The 19,073-nt window shown below is 48.9% G+C and overlaps 1 protein-coding gene across 4 annotated transcripts in view; it reads left to right on the forward strand.

Moving 5' to 3' along the window:
• Positions 1-19,073, forward strand: part of COX4I2 (cytochrome c oxidase subunit 4I2) — a 215,565-nt gene that overhangs the window by 95,099 nt on the left and 101,393 nt on the right. The window contains exon 1 of one of the 4 annotated variants that reach the window (XM_069650978.1): positions 5,514-5,629. The exons of the other annotated variants lie outside the window; for them this stretch is intronic. The gene's annotated coding sequence lies outside the window, so the exon portion shown is untranslated. Of the gene's footprint in view, positions 1-5,513; positions 5,630-19,073 lie in introns of those variants that run through there. 4 annotated transcript variants of the gene reach the window in all.

Raw genomic sequence — 19,073 nt, forward strand, 5'->3', positions numbered from 1 at the left:
GCTGCGTGTGTGGTGTGGTATGGTCTGCTCTGCTATTGGTGGTGAATAGTGTCGTGGTGAGCATTGGTGGAAGTGCGTTTTCTGACAGATATCTGATGTAATCTTCCGCCTCCTGCCCCATTGTCTCTTATCCTTGTCCTTCCGGGTGCTGAGACGGGAAGTATGCCAGGTTTGTGGATGATGCTTATCGTATTCCTGGAGTCTGATGCCTCATCTCTCAATGGGTGGAGGCATTTTGCTTTTCGTATTGCCTATGAAAACTTTAGACCATACAGAATAATGCCCTGTGGGCGGCCACCAGCATATCAAAAAGGGAACATCTCTGCCACCAGGAAACTAGTCCACTGGCTCCCCATCAAGGAACGCATGCCCTTCAAAATTCTCGCCATCTCACACAAATGTCTCCACACTGCACCCATGTATATTTCCCAGAGATTTGCTAAACCCATCTCGGAGAAGCCTACTAGAACGGCCTACTCTAACCGGGTCACTGTTCCCAAAATCTCCAGGTCTTGTGCTGGAGGCTCGAGCTTCCCCCTTCATCACAGCGTCTCAATGGAACTCCCTACCTACACACATGGAGCATTGAGTCACACACAGCTTTCAGGAAGACCGTCAAAACGTGGCTTTTTGTATAAAAGGCCTCCTGGTGTTGCTTGGCCGCCTTGCACACATGTACTATAACCTTACATATATATATCTCCTTCGACATACTCTGATTAAGATTACCCACCAAGCCTTACAGGGCACTGCACTTGCCAACCTCGGACCCACAACAGCAATTAGGACGTAGACCCATATGGAAATCCACAATCTAGCCATGTAGCGGATCCATATGAAAATCCACCCGGAGACTGGGAAGATTAGACAAGATCAGAGTAGATACAGTCCCAAAATGGGTATAGCAGAGAATACGCAAGATTGATCAGTGAGGCGACAGACACAGCGTTGCCCCACAGGTCCTGGTGCAGAATGGAGGACTGAACCATCAGTTCATCGTATGCACTGGGGCAACTGTGTACGTTATGAACAAGACCCTATACCAAGCCATAAAGGACATCTACACACTGCACCCGGCCCAAGCTCAAATGTTCCAATGGGGTGCAGCACACCTGCTTCAATCTACAGGACAATCGCAATGCGACCTGCATCACAAAGGACAGATACCATCCACATCATACAGAACACCTCCACAGGGCGATGCCTAAGGCACTCGCTCTGATAGACATGGTTGTCCAAGGCCTCCCAATGGGAGCACAAGGACTGAACACAATGTCACATAAAAAGATGTCTCGACATGATCAAATCATCATTACTAGTGCTATTTGAAGGGGTGAGTATGCTTAAAGACTTGATCTCCCTCCACATCGACCCGAGGGTAACGCTGGTGCCTCAACACCCACGCTGTGTTGCGTTCGACCTACAGGTACAAGAGACAAGAATTACATCTCCTCCTGGACAATGACATTATCGAAGGGTAAGCGGCCCAACACCATGGGAGTCGCCACTGGTTATCGTCCCAAAGGAAAATGGCTGATCGTCTGTCTCAATATGCACATACCAAACAGTCATCCAAGGAGAAAGACACCCAGGCCCAAATATGGAGGACATGGTCAGACTGAACCAGACCAACAGATTCTCCAAACTAGACCTCAACCAGGGGTACCACCAGCTGGTCATCCACCCCGACTAGAGACCCATCAGCACGTTCGCAACGCATTAAAAAGGACTCAATTGTGGTGCAGATGCTCTGAAGAGTGGGTTTGTCTGGGGGGACCTCAGTGTTTCACGGTACATAGGAACGTGTGCAGACACCAGAAGTGATCCAAGCCATCAGAGCCATGTTGCAGGAGAAGACCAGTCCTAGGATGCTCATCCACTCATACCCTGGGTTAGGATTTGTAACTTCAGGCCTCCCTGTCGAAGCATCTGGACTGATTGTTCACTTTCTACTCTGGAAAGCATTGCTTGACCCAGTCCCTGCTCCAACCCAGAGACTCATTGAGGATTGCGTTAAAGACCGGTCCTGCGCGAATAGAGTGAGCCACTGACCCTTGGTCCTGCATGGTAACTTGTCAGACTTTCGCCAAGACCTAGGTAAAAAAAAAACTGTCCTCCCCAGAGGGTAAGTTTCAGATGAACCCACTGTCTTTTGGGTCAGACTTTATCATTTCAGATTTTCTGCTATGACGAGCGGGCTGTACACATCAGTAGTAAGTGGAGCCCATGAGCTGGTGGGAGCCACAATCCATCACAAGCTTCCATTAAACATTTTGGTGGCACACATTTAAAATGTGACTTCTTCACAGGCCTGCTCGCCAGATGGATTATGAATCCAGACCACTTTAAAAACCGGTCTTGCCTGACTATGGCTACTGTGGCCCTTAATTCGGTGACCAGCAGAGCTATGCCCCAGTTTGGCCACATCCTTTCCACTTTCTCTTCAGGCTGGTGGAACTATGCCACAGTATGACCACATCCTTTTCGATTTTCTTCACATGGGAACAAAGACTTGATACAGGACTCTGCACCAGATTTTACAACGGGGGTGAAGGGACGCAGTCTGCTCCTCTATGGGGTACAGCCAGGCATTATACCCAGAAATTGAGAAGCTGCCACCAACCACTGCAGCCCTTGTAGAGTAACCCCTCCATGCTCACACCAGAAAAAAATACAACCCACTAGGGGAAAAAGTCCCAACACACCTCTTGCAAGGAGAACAAGGTTTAATCTCATTAAAAATGTGCATCAAAGTGCTCTGCTGCCACGGAGCGCTCTGACAAAACCAGCATGAGCAATAGCTTTTAAAGGTACACAAAGTCACAAGTGACTTGCAAATCTGAGTAGCTGGTTCGTGTGACTCTGCACACCTATACCCTGCTCCATACGGGTCCCAGCATCTTCTTCCTTGTGGGAGTTCTTTAGTCAGTGAAGTACAAAGCATTAATTGGCAATTGAGTTACACACAACTCCCAATTTCAGTTCTACAGTGCATCTGGTACCAAGGACGTGAGTGCTGCGGATACTTTGGAGGTTGCGATGCATTTCTCAGAACTACGTGTACCCCCGCTCCTTTCCCAGACACGTTGGAGCCTCCGTCTTTCCCACCCACGGCATACATTTGTTACCTGGCCCCTCGCAGCACAAACCACCTTTCTGATCCATTGGTCACTTTACAGTTTTATGGCCAGGGGTCTTAGGCTGGTCAGTGTACTTGAGTGTTTGTCTTTTCTTGGGTCACTGTAATTTAATGATCTGGACTGGCAAGGGCCTAAAGCCCTCACCCCTCTTCTTGTGGGATTACTCCTTGAAGATTCATTCAGGCCTCTTGGCCTTGCTGGGCACATTCCTCCTGGGTTGCAGGCACTATTGAGAAGAGAGAGAGAGAGAGACCGACCTTTGGCAGGGCTTTGAGTGAATAACACAGGTGCACGCTTCTAACCATCTTGTAAGCATACTGGCAAAGCACTAGGCCTCATTTTAATGGTGTCTGCCTTCTAAAATGGGGTTTCGCTGCACACGCAGTTCTAAGGCTGCCTACAATTCGCTACGTTTCCATTAAATCTAACTTCTGCAATGCTTCCTTCTAAAATCTCCTTGTCCTGGGACCCTTCGCCCCTGCCTCGCAACACTGTCCCAGCCACCCGTGCAGTGAGTACATTGTGTACCCTGTCCTCCAGGAGATTGGATTTGCATTGGTGGGGAGTGCTAGCGGTGGATCATGGCCGGGAGCAGCGTTGATGGCATGTGACTTTCCCATAGGCAGAGACCAGAGAATTGCTGGGAGTGCCCAACCATTCATCCAGTCTGGGTATTGACCGTGCTGGAACTGGTAATTATTTACTCGGGAAGCCCACCAGCAATGGCAGGGGGTGGGTATATTTTCTCATGCTGCCCCCACCCTCCTCTCCACCCCAACACATTTTTAAATATGACATGATCCCCTGGAAAATAGCCCACAAAAAAAGCGTCATTTCTTAGAATGTTGAAAACAAAGTTTAAACCGTGCACATCTTTTCAAATTGAAGGCTGTAGTTGAAGTACTATTCCAACAAGAAATGTCACAGGCATATTGACCAGATGTGCCTCTGGTCTTGTGGTTAAGTGTCGACCCAGGTCTTAGCATCATGGTTTTGAATCCCTTCTGCAAGATCAGGAACACAAACTCTTGGTAAGGTTTAAGCAAGTCAAGAACGCTGAAATACTATTTTTATTTTATTGGCCATTTGTATGGCGCCTCTACACGGGTGTTTTCAGGCGCCACAAGACAACATGGGGAGGCTTGGGAATCAAAGAACAAACTGTTATATTAGACTTATGACAATCCTACCATGCAAGTGCATTGCATGGTGGTAAGTGCAAGGGTGCGGAGGGAGAAGTGCAGGAGCGGGTACCCCCAAGGGTGGGGACCGGCAAGTGCCAGGGGAAGAGTGGGTAGGGAGAAGGATGTGTGGTGGTCCGGTAGGGCCAAGTTGGGCTAGTCCAGGAAAGGGGGCCTGTGGTAAAGTGTGCAGGGCAACTGGTAGTTGGTGTGGCCCTGAAGGGACCAGGCCCCAGTCACAGCAGCAGATGGAGTTGCCCCGCAAGAGGGGGGGGGGGGGAGTGTGAAGAAAGAGGGGGGGGTGGGAGTCTTGAAGTTTCCGGAAATTAAGAACTGGCTCAAGGGGGGTGGTAGGAGGACGTTCCAGAGGGAGAAGCCAGCCGAGGAAAGGGATCTACCTCCCACTCTGATTGGAGAAACGTTTGAACTGTAGAGAGTTGGCGCCAGAAGACCGAAGAACTCTGGCCGGGAGGTATTTAGGGAGGAAAAGCTGTCCCAGGTCCCAGACAGCCTTGTGGATGATGCAATGGGTCTTGAATTTGATCCTTGCAGTCACCATGAGCCAGTAGAGATTTTAGGTCTGGAGAGATGCAGTCCCTGGGCATGAGGCCAAGGATACGTGTTAGGTATATAGCAAGTCCAGATCTTCCCCACCCCCGTCGCCCTTAATGCTTTCGGCTACTTGTTATAGTTGTCTAGCAGCGAGATTAGCTTTTGCCAGCTTCAGGGTGTTTGTGGGAGGCTACGGGACGAGGCCTGTGGTGGGCACAGTATAAAAGCGTTTGACTTGCATGAGAACGGAGAACTGAACCCTAATCGTTGACCATGGACGCTCTTGGTGGCGTCGCCAGGAATCAAATTTAGGAGCGGCACAGAGGGGGCCAAAGACAAAAGTAGGGGGGCACAGACAAAAGTAGGGGAGAACAGGGTCACTGCTCGTTTTAGGAAGGGGCACAGGGTTTCACAGGGGGCCCTGCCGCCCCAGTTTCCCCCCTAACAACGCCACTGGATGCTCTCACTTTTGGGGAGGGGGTCGCCTCTCTGGGAAAATTAGCAAACCAAGGGGAAATGGAGGGGGGGGGAGGGGGGAGTTTCAAATGGTGAACGGGAAGACGCGCTCTGGGGGGTGGCCAACAGTGTGCCAAACAAAATGCCAGGATCCCGCCTGTTCTCGCGAGTGGAGACGTGGCATTCTGGGCCGGGTCCAGATCCATCTGTCGGAGTGAGCTCCTCCCTGCCCCGATTGATGTCCTCTGCCGGGTAATGGCGCGCCGAGAAGTTGGCAGGTGCCACTGTGCCTACTAACAGGTACACGTGGAGCCGCGCTGCTTCAGAGACCGCTCGCAAGAATTGGGGCTAATGGGGCGGTACCGCTGGGGGGGCGGTACCGGTTTGGGTACGGAGGGTCAGCCTGGCAGAACCCTGGATTTTCATTAGTCTGCATAACTAGTACGCAGACTGCTCGATTTAGAGATTCCCTTTGTGTTGATGCCCCTGATAAAGATTCTAGAATTAAGCTTTTTCGTGCGATTTTAAAGTTAAATGCCGGGGTCGTCCCCCGATGTGTTCTGGGGGCCGATATTCATGTTGGGGGGGGGGGGGGTAGGAGGGTCGTGTAAGAGGACTCTGGGAGCCGGGCGTGCTGTGCTCTCCCCGCGCCCGCCGCAGGCGGGTGCAGCTGCAATGTGTCGCCGTCGCCAGGCCTCTATAATGTGTTTAGTGCGCACAACCCAGTTAGCCTAGTGAGGCTGCCAAGCTGCAGGAGGCCCGGGAGGCCCTGAGGCGGGGCAGGGCAGAGCTCGGTGCCAGGCAGAAACCAGAGAGGCGCACAAGACTAGCGGCGGGGGGCTGCGCACACAGCCAAGTATGGAAGCAGGACTTTTAATTACTGGCAGCGATGGTAACTCCTCCCCCCCACTCCCCCAGCGCTCTTTAATCCGAACCTGTGCAATTGATCGGGGTTTGATCTCGGTGTAATCCCTAATTTTCATTTGTTTATGACGGAGGAGTTTCTAGTGTGTATAATTTGGCTTTCTTATGAAACGACGGGCCAGGCGCGTTGCTAAGGGGGCTATAGCCCCTGATCTTTTGGTTGTAGCCCCGGATAGAATCTCAGGAGCTACAGCCAAAAGACTAGCTAGCCCCGAGTCCCAACAGTTCTGACATCAGTTTAGCCCCGGGTCTTTTCCAGACCTAGCAACTCCCCTGCGACGGGCCCCACGCCGTACGCCTGTGATTGCAGTTTCTGTATCTTGACTCTGTGCCCGTTTATTTCCCCCGGCGTTATTCCCTAGTAAGGACTAGGCTTCAAAACTGCTAGTGACCACAACCCCCCCCCCTGACAGCCCCCCCCCCCCTCCCGGCGGATAGCGAAATTTGATCGCAATGGTGCAGGTCACCCTCGGCTGGTCAGGCTCATGTGCTAGGGTAAGGGAGGGGAACCCAGAATTTAACTAACCCCCAAACAACCGTTAATATTTAAAGGTGCTAGCCATTATTCCAAGATGCACTCAACTCCTCAAATATAAAGTTACCTTCTTTCACATGACGCGTTTCTAAAGCCTCTGGGTTTGAACAAAAAAAAAAGCTAAAGACATTTCTAAAATAAGAGGCATCCGCAAAGACACGAGGCGCCAAGAGATTGCCAGATAAACTTTAGACGTTGAGTGTCTCTTAGAATAATCGATCGCCCCAAAGCCTCAGAGGAAGTTTGTTCTATTCCAAGATCATATGCTCCCCAACCCTGTTAAGAGGGTCTTCTATTGTAGCCTCAGCAGTACTTGGGTGATGGAGGAGTGCGGGTGTAGTAGAATCTGGAAAGAGGGTATGGGTAATTGCCCTGGGTGACTGGCTGCAAAGTGGGGGGTAGCATGAGCCCTGATGCATCTTCAGCTGGCCTTGTAGCACCCATGACAACACCAATGTAAGATACTTGCTGCTTTGCATAAAATGAAAGGGCATTTTGGGAACGAATGAAAATGCATATGACAAGTCAATGACCACGATTCAAGCCTGAAACACGACTTAGCAGCATATATTGCACACAGACCTTCCTGTTTATTTAATGTAGAACCCTAACAGTCCAAATACTGTAACGGTCACCTACAACCATTTGGCCACATTCTGCGTTTGGGAGTCCATGGCTGGCTTTCCTGCTTTCACAGTAGTCATCGGTCACCCCTACCACAGGCTGCCCATGGAAACTCTGGTGCTAATTCGGGGAATGGGGAAGCCCAGCAACACCCCACCTTGCAGGCAGTTTCCAGGCTGCTGGAGTTCAGCTCCACTGAGCCCTGGCCCACTTAAAGCCCTCTGCCTGGGTTTGGGCACTAATAACCTCCCGGTGAGCAGAGGAACAGTGCATGCCCAGAGCAGAATCCAAACGGTCAAAATAAATTAAACCAGTTTCGAGAGTAATGGGGTATTGCTGCGATGAAAGGCAAGTGCTTGTGAATGGGCTGCAGCAAGCACTCGGCTGGATGGGTCCAGCAGGAAGGGATGAGGTTCGTTCTTCAGCAGCATGCTCCGCTGGACGTTTCGCTACGGAGCGCTGTCCTCCACGCACTGCTGTTGCGCTAGCAGCCAGGATACTTGGCAAGTTCAGCCACCCTCTTGCTGTATGGATTCTAAATGTGTTGCTGGGAGTAGAATGGGAGTCTGCAACCCATGACTCTCCATATGTTTTGCACTACAACTCCCATCAGCCACAGTCTGTGGTGAGGGGGTGACTGAAGTCTGCCGTTGCAGACCGCTGGAGTAGAAGAGGAACACTTGGCAAAGCTTTGATCTTCCACCTGCCCCTGCCAGACTTCCCTGCTTGCATCTGTTGGGTTTACTTCATCGCCAAACCTGAACGAAGACTTCGCCTGCGGGGGCTCAATCCTTAGGGTGACCTGATTTCCAAAACGAAAATACCGGGATCTGTTGGGTTTACTTCATCGCCAAACCTGAACGAAGACTTCGCCTGCGGGGGCTCAATCCTTAGGGTGACCTGATTTCCAAAACGAAAATACCGGGATCTGTTGGGTTTACTTCATCGCCAAACCTGAACGAAGACTTCGCCTGCGGGGGCTCAATCCTTAGGGTGACCTGATTTCCAAAACGAAAATACCGGGACGATCAACATAAGAGGGACTACCTCATCGCAGCCCACCAATTACCGCCCATCCCCAACACGCCCCCACAACCACCACCCAATCATATTTCCAGCACTACTCCTTTCTATACACAGTATATGATCTCATTTGAGCAGTTTTTTTTCTGTGAATCTTGGCATGTTCATCCAAAACAAGCGTTTGCTCTCATTGATATAACATGGCTTGCTGTACAGCCCTTTCCAACCCAGTATCTGTGGCACAGTCAGTAAGTGCTGGGACTTGTACCTGAAAGGTTGGGGGTTCGAGCCAATCCTCCAACTTCAAATTCTGAAAGTGTTGTGAAAAAGAATTGCAATATAAATTACCGTAGCCACCCAAACATGCAAACCCTGGACGGAGTTTCTGACCCCGGAGGACAACCGGGACCTCTGGTCACGTACAACTCCTGCCCCATCGCCAACCGGTGCTGCTCATCCTAGTTGCCATTCCATTGCCAATCCACAGGCACTGATCTTGCATTACAGCTGGCCGATGTCCTTCTTCTTATCAGCATGCTACTGTTAAAGCCTCATTCCCAGCCTCTCCTGCAGCTGGTGGCCTAGAATCCACTCTCCCTATGACTAGTTTTCAGGACCTTGCCTCTCTGGCGCTTCTCTTCGCCCCCCCCCTTATAATACCCTTGCTTCTGCTTGTCACTCTAGGCTGTTTTCTCTACCTCCTATTAAAGCCATCCTCTTGTCTGCCCTTGACAGTCAAATATTCTATTCATTTATTTCTTAGCGTCTTGGTTTGCATTGCCTGTAGTCTTCTCGTTCAAATCTCATTTATTCTTGGGGGGGGGGGGGTTAGTAACCCCTCTCAATCTCGCAATATAAAGCCCTTCCCCACCCCCGTTGGGGTTAGGTCCACTCGCCTGCTTTGGCAGCTATTACTGCTTTCTGTGGACTGCCCGGTCATTGCTAAGATTGTTGTCGGTGCTTTAAGAGCAAAAATCGAGGGTTTGAAAAGGCGCTCTAGCAATGGGGGGGGCTAAAGTTGGTGGGGAAAGGGGGCGCCTATCTGAAACTAAACATTGAGACCGGCAAACGTTTATTTTGGGGCAAACGTTTATTTTGGGTCACACTGCAAAGTCTCATGTTTGTACATTGTTAATCGCTCTGTTGCAGTTTGAGCCGTTTATATTGTGCAAGCTTTATTTACAGACCGCAATTTATTTACAATCAGTATCGCCCTATTCTGTAAACTCAGGAGAGGAATAAATGGCACCAATGTTGGTTTCTAGCTGCTTTGTATAAAATCAAAGAATGTTGGGCCATAAGAATGAATGATCAAACTTTGTTTACTTGACAGTCTGATGGTGTTACAAACGTGAAACCTTTGTGCATAGTAATGCACACTTTGCTTGCTGCCAGTTTCATTTATCTCGGCCCTCACTCACCCTAACGGGAACATGTAACCATATATACTAATGTGGATAGCCTATGCTGTTGGGTCCAAGGCTTGAAATGTCCTGCTTAGCAAAGGACTGCTCATTGCCCGAAATGCATTTCTTTCAGTTTATTAGTTGGTCCGTGCAAGTCTCCTAAACACGTTTTCAGACTTGTGACGAAAACATGGGAGAAATTACTGTGGGTGCTTAGTGGGACAGAAGGCACCCTTGAGAGCCCCCACTGCCAGTGCACAGTCCCAGCTAGCTCCGGCCTACTTAAAGCCCTGGTTTTTGCCTTCTCGTCCACCTCCTTTACACAAATGGATCTTCTGTTCACTAGAGTCCTCCTCCCCTTCACTTTAATTCTAAGAAAAACAATGCATTTACCATCTGTTTCTGCTTATAACCAGCTGCTTGCGTTATTTTATATTGGACTCCTCTTCCCAAGTCACTCGGCATCATGGGGTTACCTTTTAGCATTTGCTTACCTTTCGTGCGTGCATTACATTAGTCACAAGTATTCATAAATATCAACTCTAAAACCTGCAGAAAGTTTGCCACCAATCCTGCTTCAGTGTTTTGTGCATTACCAGCTCTGCTCTCCTCGACTCTACTCTCCTGTTGGCGGCAGTAGTGCAGGCTAAGCTGTGAGGGTATTGTGGGGGGGGGGGGGGGACAAATATTCAGTGTAACACATCACTAGAAGGGAAAGGTCCGCTTTATGTACACTGGAAGGCAAAACAAGAGGTGATGGCTGGAAGGTTTAGAATTCATCTGTCAAGACTCCCTACAAGCGCTGGTCTTTGTTGCGCCGTAAGGGGAATATTCGGTGCAGTGTCATTACCCCTTTCTCCTCCTCCAAGATGGCCACCATACTGCCTCCCTCTCAGTTTCTGCTTGCCAGTATTGGCAGAATCTTTTGCTCTGCGCTCCGCGAGCCTACCCTAACAGCCGGAGTCAGACGTGCTTCACGTCGCTACTCCTTACATTGGCGCTCCGAAGTTCGAAACTAGGTACTTTTTGGAAGTTTTCTACTGAGAATCTTTTCGATCCCTTGTAAAACCTGATCCTATCTCGCCTCACTTTCCTTCATTTCTTCTCCAGCTCTAGGCGTGCACACTCGGACATCTCCGGTGTTTACCTTTCTTCCCTCTCCTGCAGTAGAACCCATAGCAGTTACCACTATCCGCCCAGCTCGGTAAGCATTGCTTCACACCCCATCTCTTTCCCACTACACCGAACAGACTTACCGTAATCCTTCTCTTCACTGTAGGGTCTCCCTTCAAGTCCTCTCATCCTGTCTGGGGTTCCCCGCAGAGTGTAAGACGGCAACGGACAAACTCTTAGGTTACACTTCTACCTCCTTACATTCTACCTTACCTCTGACTCTTCACCCCGGTAACCTCTTCTTACTACTTCAGCCTACGCCAGGGAAGACCGCAGCAGAGAGCCACCGGTACTCCGACTCACCTTCGAGCTCTGCCCGCTCTCGTCCTGACAAACGGAAGACAACGCACCCAACTCAGCCATCAGGGTTTTCTACCCCAGAGGGTTTCCCTGAGGTCTCTGCTCCTCGAGCACTTAAAGATAGTCGGAGGAGTAGGGGGTTTCAGGGGGGATTCCTCACAGGCAACTGCTGCACTTGATCCAGGTTAGTGGGTACTGATTATTGATTGGAAATCGTGTTTTCCGCATGACATCTTCACCTCTGGCATTCCTATGGGCAACCCTGCTCCGCCTGCTGAGCCGTCACAGAAGGGGAGGGGGAGGAGAACACATGCAAATCAGGCCCGGTCCAGCCAGAACTGGTTGTGCACAGCCCTTCTGCACGAGACCACAAGCATCCCCAGACTTGCCCAGAACGTTTAGAAATGTCCAAGTAGTGGGTGGAAGAGCATATTCTCCACACAGTTGGGTTTATAGTCCATTTTGTTTACCCAGGCAAAACATCAATAGACAATTTCTTTATATTTTTTGCATTTTTAAAGCGCTTACACAGCCCACGGGCATCGAGGCGCTGTTACAGTAATTGTGTTAGTTGCGTAGTTTTGTCTTAGTTGCGTATTTATAACAATGGTTGGTTGCACTGGGGAAATCTCTAAACAGATAAGGCTTGGTCACAAAAAATGTCATTTAAAAAGGAAGAAACAAACATGACACCATTTTCCCCTCTAATTTGAAAGGATAAAAAAAGTGAAGTAAATTATACACATGTAAGATGGACCAGAGAGAACATTTCTTCATCGTCTGTAGTAAATCAGACAGGGAAATCTCGAAGTTAAACTTTGTGGGCACTCAGTCCTTCTACAACTGTGGGTTCGGCGACAGTACCCCTCTGTAAAGCGTAGGATAATTGTATCAGTTATGGTGCTGACCTCGTGGTCCAGTCTGATTGGCTGCAGCCTAAGAAGCCTCCAGTTATCTGCCCTGGAAACCGGTTTTATTTTCTGAAAGCCAAACAAAGAATTCTTCAGTATCTGTTTCCATGTTGGATTTTATCCAGCGGGGTGGAGTGGAGTGTGTCGCCTGGAGGTCGCTGTGTAAAAGTTCCAGCAGGTTTTCATCGGTCTGGGTGTGATCACTTGAGAAGCCAGTGCATTGTCTGGTAGCGCACTGCTGTTTAGTATTGCACACACGCACAATTGCCCTTTCATGTCGGATTCCGCACACGATTCGACCGAACATGAGCCATTTCATGGAGATGATCCTGGAACATTGTGGTGCTAGCACAACTGTGGCCCAAACCCTGCTACAGAGACCAGTGAAGGGATATTGGGAAGCAAAATATTAGGTTGGCATAGTAACTGGCAACACTTAGCGGTCTCAACCATTGAGAGGTTGTTTAATCAAACGTGCTAATCTGGATTTGGGATGCTGGGAGGTTCTTTTGCTACGTTGCAGTGCATCAAACGGCAGGGAGGCAGAACCAGTTTGCTTCAGATCACAGTAGATTCCTAAATGCAATCTCGCAGTGCAAGAGGATGTCGGCAGAGGAACCAGTGAGGTTCTTAGAAAGGAATAGGCCAGATTTTCTATTGTGTGGAACTGCAGGAAGTGGCAAGGGATCAGCAACCATGTCTGCATGACTTTAGCAGGCCTGAGCAGGATCAGACGGGCAGGTGTAAGGTTCCTGGAGAGATCTGGCCTGTGCTGGACCAGAGGTAATTGGGACTTCCGTTGGAGACCCTTGCAGAGAATGCAAAGGGTCTTAAACATTACTGTTAAGAATTTTCCTGGCTGGCGTGATGGGGTCCCAAGGTGTAGGGGAGGAGACCTGCCGAGCAGCCTCGTTTTAGGGAAGGTGTTGCTGTCGGTTTGCTGAGACCCAGGGGTGTTGCTAGGTCTGGAAAAGACCCGGGGCTACGCTGATGTCGGAACTGGGGGCTAACTAGTCTTTTGGCTGTAGCTCCTGAGATTTTATCCGGGGCTACAACCAAAAGACTTAGCCCCCCCCCCCCAGCAACGCCTCTGCTGAGACCCATGTGTAGATGGGATTGCAATAGTCTAGCCTGGAGAGCACTAGAATTTAAGCTGCATTGCTTTTCTGGAGCACTGGCAGTTTTCCTGGTGTCCAGTCATAATTTCGAAAACATAATTTCGAAAGTCAAAAAAGTCGAATCAAAAATGTCGAAAAAAAAGTCATTGTTTTTTTTTTCGATATTTTTTTTTGGGCTTTAGTTTTTGTGAAAAAAATAGGTAAAAATAAAAAAAAGGGGGGTTGGGGGAGAACCCCCCCCCCCCATTTCGAAAAAAAAAGTCATTAAAAAAAAATTTGACATTTTTTTTTTCGACGTTTTTTTTCGACTTTTTGACTTTCGAATATTTTGTATTCGAAATTATGTCTGAACCAGTTTTCCTCGTATGCAATGAGAAGTGTATGTTAAAATATATATTTATTTAAATTGTGGTGATGGTCCGGATTTAAGGATGGGGTCAGCCCAAGACATAGGACACTAGAAGAGGAGGCAAGACTAATTAGGGAGTGAAAATGGTTTTAGCTTAGACGGCGATCAGACACTGTATTGCCAATACATTTGTTTTAAATTTTATTTTGTGTTAATCAATTAGATTTTTACAAAAGCAAGTCGAAGAAAATCAATACCGTGTAGTTAAGAAATAAAGAAAATCACAAACTCTCAATAGTCTAGATCTAAAGAGTCCATATCTAAAAAGTCCATTGCTGGTTCGTCATGTAGTATGGAGATGTGCCACTCACTACTGTTTGTGTGTTATTGATCGCTTAGTTAAAAGGAGCAAGGTGTTCACTTATTGGAGAATTTTGAAGTCGCCAGGAACCATGATGTTCTGTCGCCCGCCATCATTTTGTCCCAGCAAGAGTCAAGGTCGCTTAGTGAGTGATCAGAAGAAGTGTGTTTCAAGTAGATGGTTCTAATTCGTCGTGTACGGATGCAAGGAAGAAGCAAATGATGAATGGACTCTTTTCCTGTTGGCTGATTGCAAAAGCGGCACTGTTTCGTTTTTGACAAGCCTCTAATTGCCAGGACTTCATTTGTTTGAAATAGGTTGAGTCTGACTCTCATGTGTCGCGGGCTAGTCTAGACGGGAACTTCTTGATGTAGGGTTGTAATTCGTTTAGTTTCCTGGTGTTGTAAGGAAGGTGGCTTATCAGTTTGTTGTTTGCAGCTACTTCTTTGGTCCGTATCCAGTCAAGCTCTGTTTTTTCTGGATTTTTACAGGGTTCGTATGTAGGGTGGTCTCATCGCTTTCAATTGAAAGTAGCATGTCTAAATTTGATTTATTCGTTGAGCATCTTGTTTACGCCCATGCTTTCCTTGAGTATCCGGTTGTAAATCGACAACTCTTTAGACATTCTCCACTTGGGTGTTTATTTTGACCATTCCTCCCAGGGACATCAGGCGGAGTTCCTGTCTGATTGCCACAACTGAGGTAGAGTTTGGCAAGCCCAAAACAGATCTCCAAAACGGAGCCTCCAATTTCGGCTTGCCAATACTCCAGTCTTGCATTCAGGAATGTGTAGTCGTTAGACTGTCTTCAGGAGGGCTTGTCAATATAGATTTGGAAGGGGGGAGGGGTGGTGGGCGTTCATAGGTTGGCCAGGGGTTTGACGCACATTGAACAGCAAAGGTGAACTAAAGGAGCCTTGAGCACTGCATGTCAGCTGGATGGTAGTGGGGGGGGGGGGGGTGAGGGGTGAGGTTCTCAATTTCTTTGGTTTATTTAGATTTATATGGGAAGTATAGTTAATCCATATTGTGGCCCACAATAACTACACATAGCCCTGGATTACGGCTTTCTTGATGCCAGCCATATACATTAACCACGCAGTTGCTTCACTGTGAGTGGGTAAGACTCATTGACTCATTGGGGTGCCAACTTCCCCTGCGTCTGAGTCTCTACATACCTCCTTTTGTTGAGCAGCATGGTACTACTCCAAAACAAAATCCTACAGGTCTTCCTTTCTCTTGGGGGCGCATCCATCTAGACTCCCCACTGCTCTGCCGGTTCTCTGCTTCCTCAGTTGACTGTCTGCAACTCGTGTCCTGTGCTGCACCTCGCTGATCAACTTGTCAAACTGTCTCCTTTTCCTTGCGCACTGGCTCACGGCTCACTGGGTCCTGTGATTCGTTGGCCCTCTTTTCGAATAGTGCTACTCGTTCAAAGTTCCATCCTGTCCTGGGTGCACACCTGGTTGGTCCCTCTGACACTCGCTGAACTTGGACCCTGTCACGGAGTCCATATGGGACAACTTTATTTTAACCAGGTCACCTTCCTGTACTTTCCTGTACTTTGTTCTTGGGGGCGAGTGGGGGGGAATGGGGTGGGCTCTCATTTTGTCATTCCAGAGTTTCAGGCGGGTCTCGTCTTTCCTCAACCTCCAGACTAATTCATCCATATCTATGGTGTCATCCTCCCTTACCCTTGACAACTAGGGTGTAACCAAGGTGGATGCTGCTCTGCGCCCTGTCGGCAGTCAAAACAGATTTGTAGTCCCATTGGGGGTCAGGCGACGGGCCGCAACTCCCTCCGTGGCCGTGCTGTACGGCTCTATGCCGGACGCCATGGCTAGATGCATTTCCCCTTTCAATTTATTTGGCCATTTGACCAGCCTGTTGGCCTGGGGACGATACAGCGCTGCCTTTATCTGATGTATATTATTGTCCTAAGAACTTTTGCATCTCTCTGGAGACGAGCTGAACGCATTGTCTGGGACCAGATCCTTGGGCAATCCTGCTCTTCGAAAGATTTTATAGAATACCAATAACTGTGGACATCGTGATATCAGGAACAAACTCTACTTCTAATGTCTGATAGTCGACTACCATGTTTCCATGCCTGGGTTGTGGACTCATTAACTCCAAGGGACCTAATAAACTCCAGCCCCAGTTTTTCCCACACCCCTTCTGGTATCTGTTGGGTGCAACAGAGCTTGTCTCACATTCAGCCTTTTATTACTGCTGAGGCACTTGTGACACCTTTCTGTAATTATTCTAATATCCTGGTCCTATATCCTGGTTTATGCCGGGCCACCAATGGGTCTCTCTCTCCTACTCATCATTTTGCTACCCAAATGTCCTGCATGGGCTCTGCACAATGATGGTCTTCATCAAGGCAACTGTTGGGATGGCGTGATCGCCGCTCATCAACATACCCTTGCATTCGAAGATTTCTCACGCCGCATTCCAGTAAGGGCACAGTCATTCAGGGATAGTCTGTCCGGCCAGCCTTTTTCTGACCCATCCAGGAGATTGTTTTTCATTGTCGCATCTTTCACCGACAATGGTTTTGGCTTATTTTGAGGAATTCCTTGCTTATGAGATCACCCAGCAACACTGCCACACTCGTCCTTGAGGAAGCTGGTCGCTGTGTCTCTTCATTCCAGCAGTCTGGACATCGTCTGCCTGAGCATTTTTCCATCCTGCAATGTGCACTATTTCGTAGGTATATTCCTATAACTTAATGCGGGTGAGGCGTGGATGTTCTGGTGCCTCCTGGAATGAGATGTGTACCAACAGTTTATGGTCTTCTCACAAATTGAAATTGTACCCCACATGTATGACGGAAATAGTCTGCCACCCGTGCTCATGCCAGCATTTCCCTCTCCACTGTAGAGTAGTTATTTTCTGCTTGGGAAAGCGCTTTGGACGCAAAGTCCACTATGTGCTCCACATCGTCCTGCCTCTGGTTTAGCTTTGCCCCTAATCCATAAGAGCCAGCGTCAGTGGTAATTGGTTTTCCACTGGGGATTAAATGGCTGCAAACAGGGAGCATGTGTGATACTCTAACTCTCTCAACACTATGTGCTGCTCTTCTCCCCATTGGTGTTCAGCACTTTAGTAACTCCCTCATGGGGGCAGTGGCCTTTTGTTACAAATTTTGCATCATTTTCCGCCAGTTCTAGGTACAACCTCAGTTCTACTTTGCTGGTCGGTGCTGGTGCCTTCACAATGGCCTGCAACAGGTTCCTTTTCTGGCTGATTCCTGCCCTGGAGATCCTGTAGCCCAGGTATTTCATTTCCTCTGCCTTTTAACACACTTGTTGCAGCGCAACCTGATGCCTGTTTCCTGTAATTTTGCGTACACTTTCCAAAGCACTCTGTCATGAGTATCCAGTTCCTCGGCTTGCATCAAGATATCCTCCTGAAAGTATGATCTGATATGATCGGTTATTTATAATGCGCTTAATACCCAAAGGTTTCTAAGCGTGGACCTGGGGATCGAACCTGTGTTGCTCCGTGTCTTGCTTCCAAGGCGAGCACATTGCCGCTGGGCGATCCTCCCGAGACTACATTGCCTATGTTTTGTAAAGAGTTCATGTGCCGAAGACAGGCCGAATGACATGCAAGAGTACTGCTAGGTGCCAAACTGGGTTATGAACGCCATCAAGGGTCTCGACTCTGTGCAAGCTGATTTGACGATGGGCGTTTCTCTAGCTTCGAGAACACTTGGGCCTCTTTCATTAATAGGATCAACTTCTTTATGCTGGGTAGTGGATAACTGTCGTCCACTTCTTTGAATTCAAGCTGCGCAAGTAAATGCAGATTCGTAGATCTGAGTGTTTTTGGGGCTACTGGGCTCAACCATTCAGATGACTCGACTGTTTCTATCACCCCATCCTTTAAAGAAATGTCCAGTTGCGCTTCCAACGCACCCCTTGCCTTTTCAGGGATCACTTAGTGTTTCACTGGGACTGCTCCTTGCTTCAACTTAATTTTATACACATACATGGTTCTTTCTTTTCTCCAGCATTGGATCTTTCATGGATTCACATGCTTAGAATATTCCCCGTCGTCAGGCTGGGAATCCCCGGTATATTATATAGACCCTTTCCCGTAGGAAAACTTTTTCGACGCTTATGCGTCCTATCCACCTTGTTTTGTATCATGCGTGCCCGTACCGTCAGGACGTCATGATATAAATACAGGCCCCGCCCCCGCGCTCCCTCAGATTTCAACCGTCTTTCAAAGTAGTGGGATCCTCGTGATTACTACTAGTGGAAACTAGGTTGTTTTTTCTGTTTCGCTTCGGCGACGTTCAAATTCTGGAGAATTATGTCTGGAAAGGCGTTATTTCGCCCTTGTGCAACATGTGGCCTCAAAAAAGTTTATGAAGGAGATGGCCACATGGACTGTATCTACTGTCTCCACCCGCACCACACGGCGGATACATGTGAGATATGCCAGGGTTTCTCCCAAAAAACCCTTAAGGACCGTAAAAGAAGGCTGGTCGACTGGCTTAATGACGGAGCGGGTGCCTACCCGGCTTCGGAAGTTGGCTCCACGGCCTCCAGGAGCAAGTCGGAACCTCCATCGAAAAAGGTACGGCCAGCGGAAATCCGCACTGAGGACAAGCATAAGGGGAAGCATGCTGGATCTTCCTCATCACATAAAAAGCCCTCCTCCTCATCTAAGACGGAGAGGCAAGCGCTGTCAAAATCCTCCTCAGGGGACCGTCCCAGGTCTTCCATGAGTCGAGATGCTTCAGCCGGGAAGTCTGCATCGAAATCGGCGACGAAGTCTAAGGGCTCGACGACGACGACTTGCTCGTCGACCTCGGTGTCATTGACGATGCCTATTACCGTTCAGGCAGCAGCGGTTGGGATTCCTTCGTCGACGGAGACTCAGTCTATGGCTTGGCTGCCAGAGGTCTATGACCCGATCCCCCCTGAAGTCTTACTGCAGCCAGACACGGCCTGCTCGGCGGAAGGAGAGGGTGACACGGTTCTGCAGCCATCGGATTTAGGCTT

This window comes from Ambystoma mexicanum, chromosome 3p, assembly GCF_040938575.1.
Source record: "Ambystoma mexicanum isolate Mex_15411 chromosome 3p, UKY_AmexF1_1, whole genome shotgun sequence".
In the NCBI taxonomy this organism is placed as follows: domain Eukaryota; kingdom Metazoa; phylum Chordata; class Amphibia; order Caudata; family Ambystomatidae; genus Ambystoma; species Ambystoma mexicanum.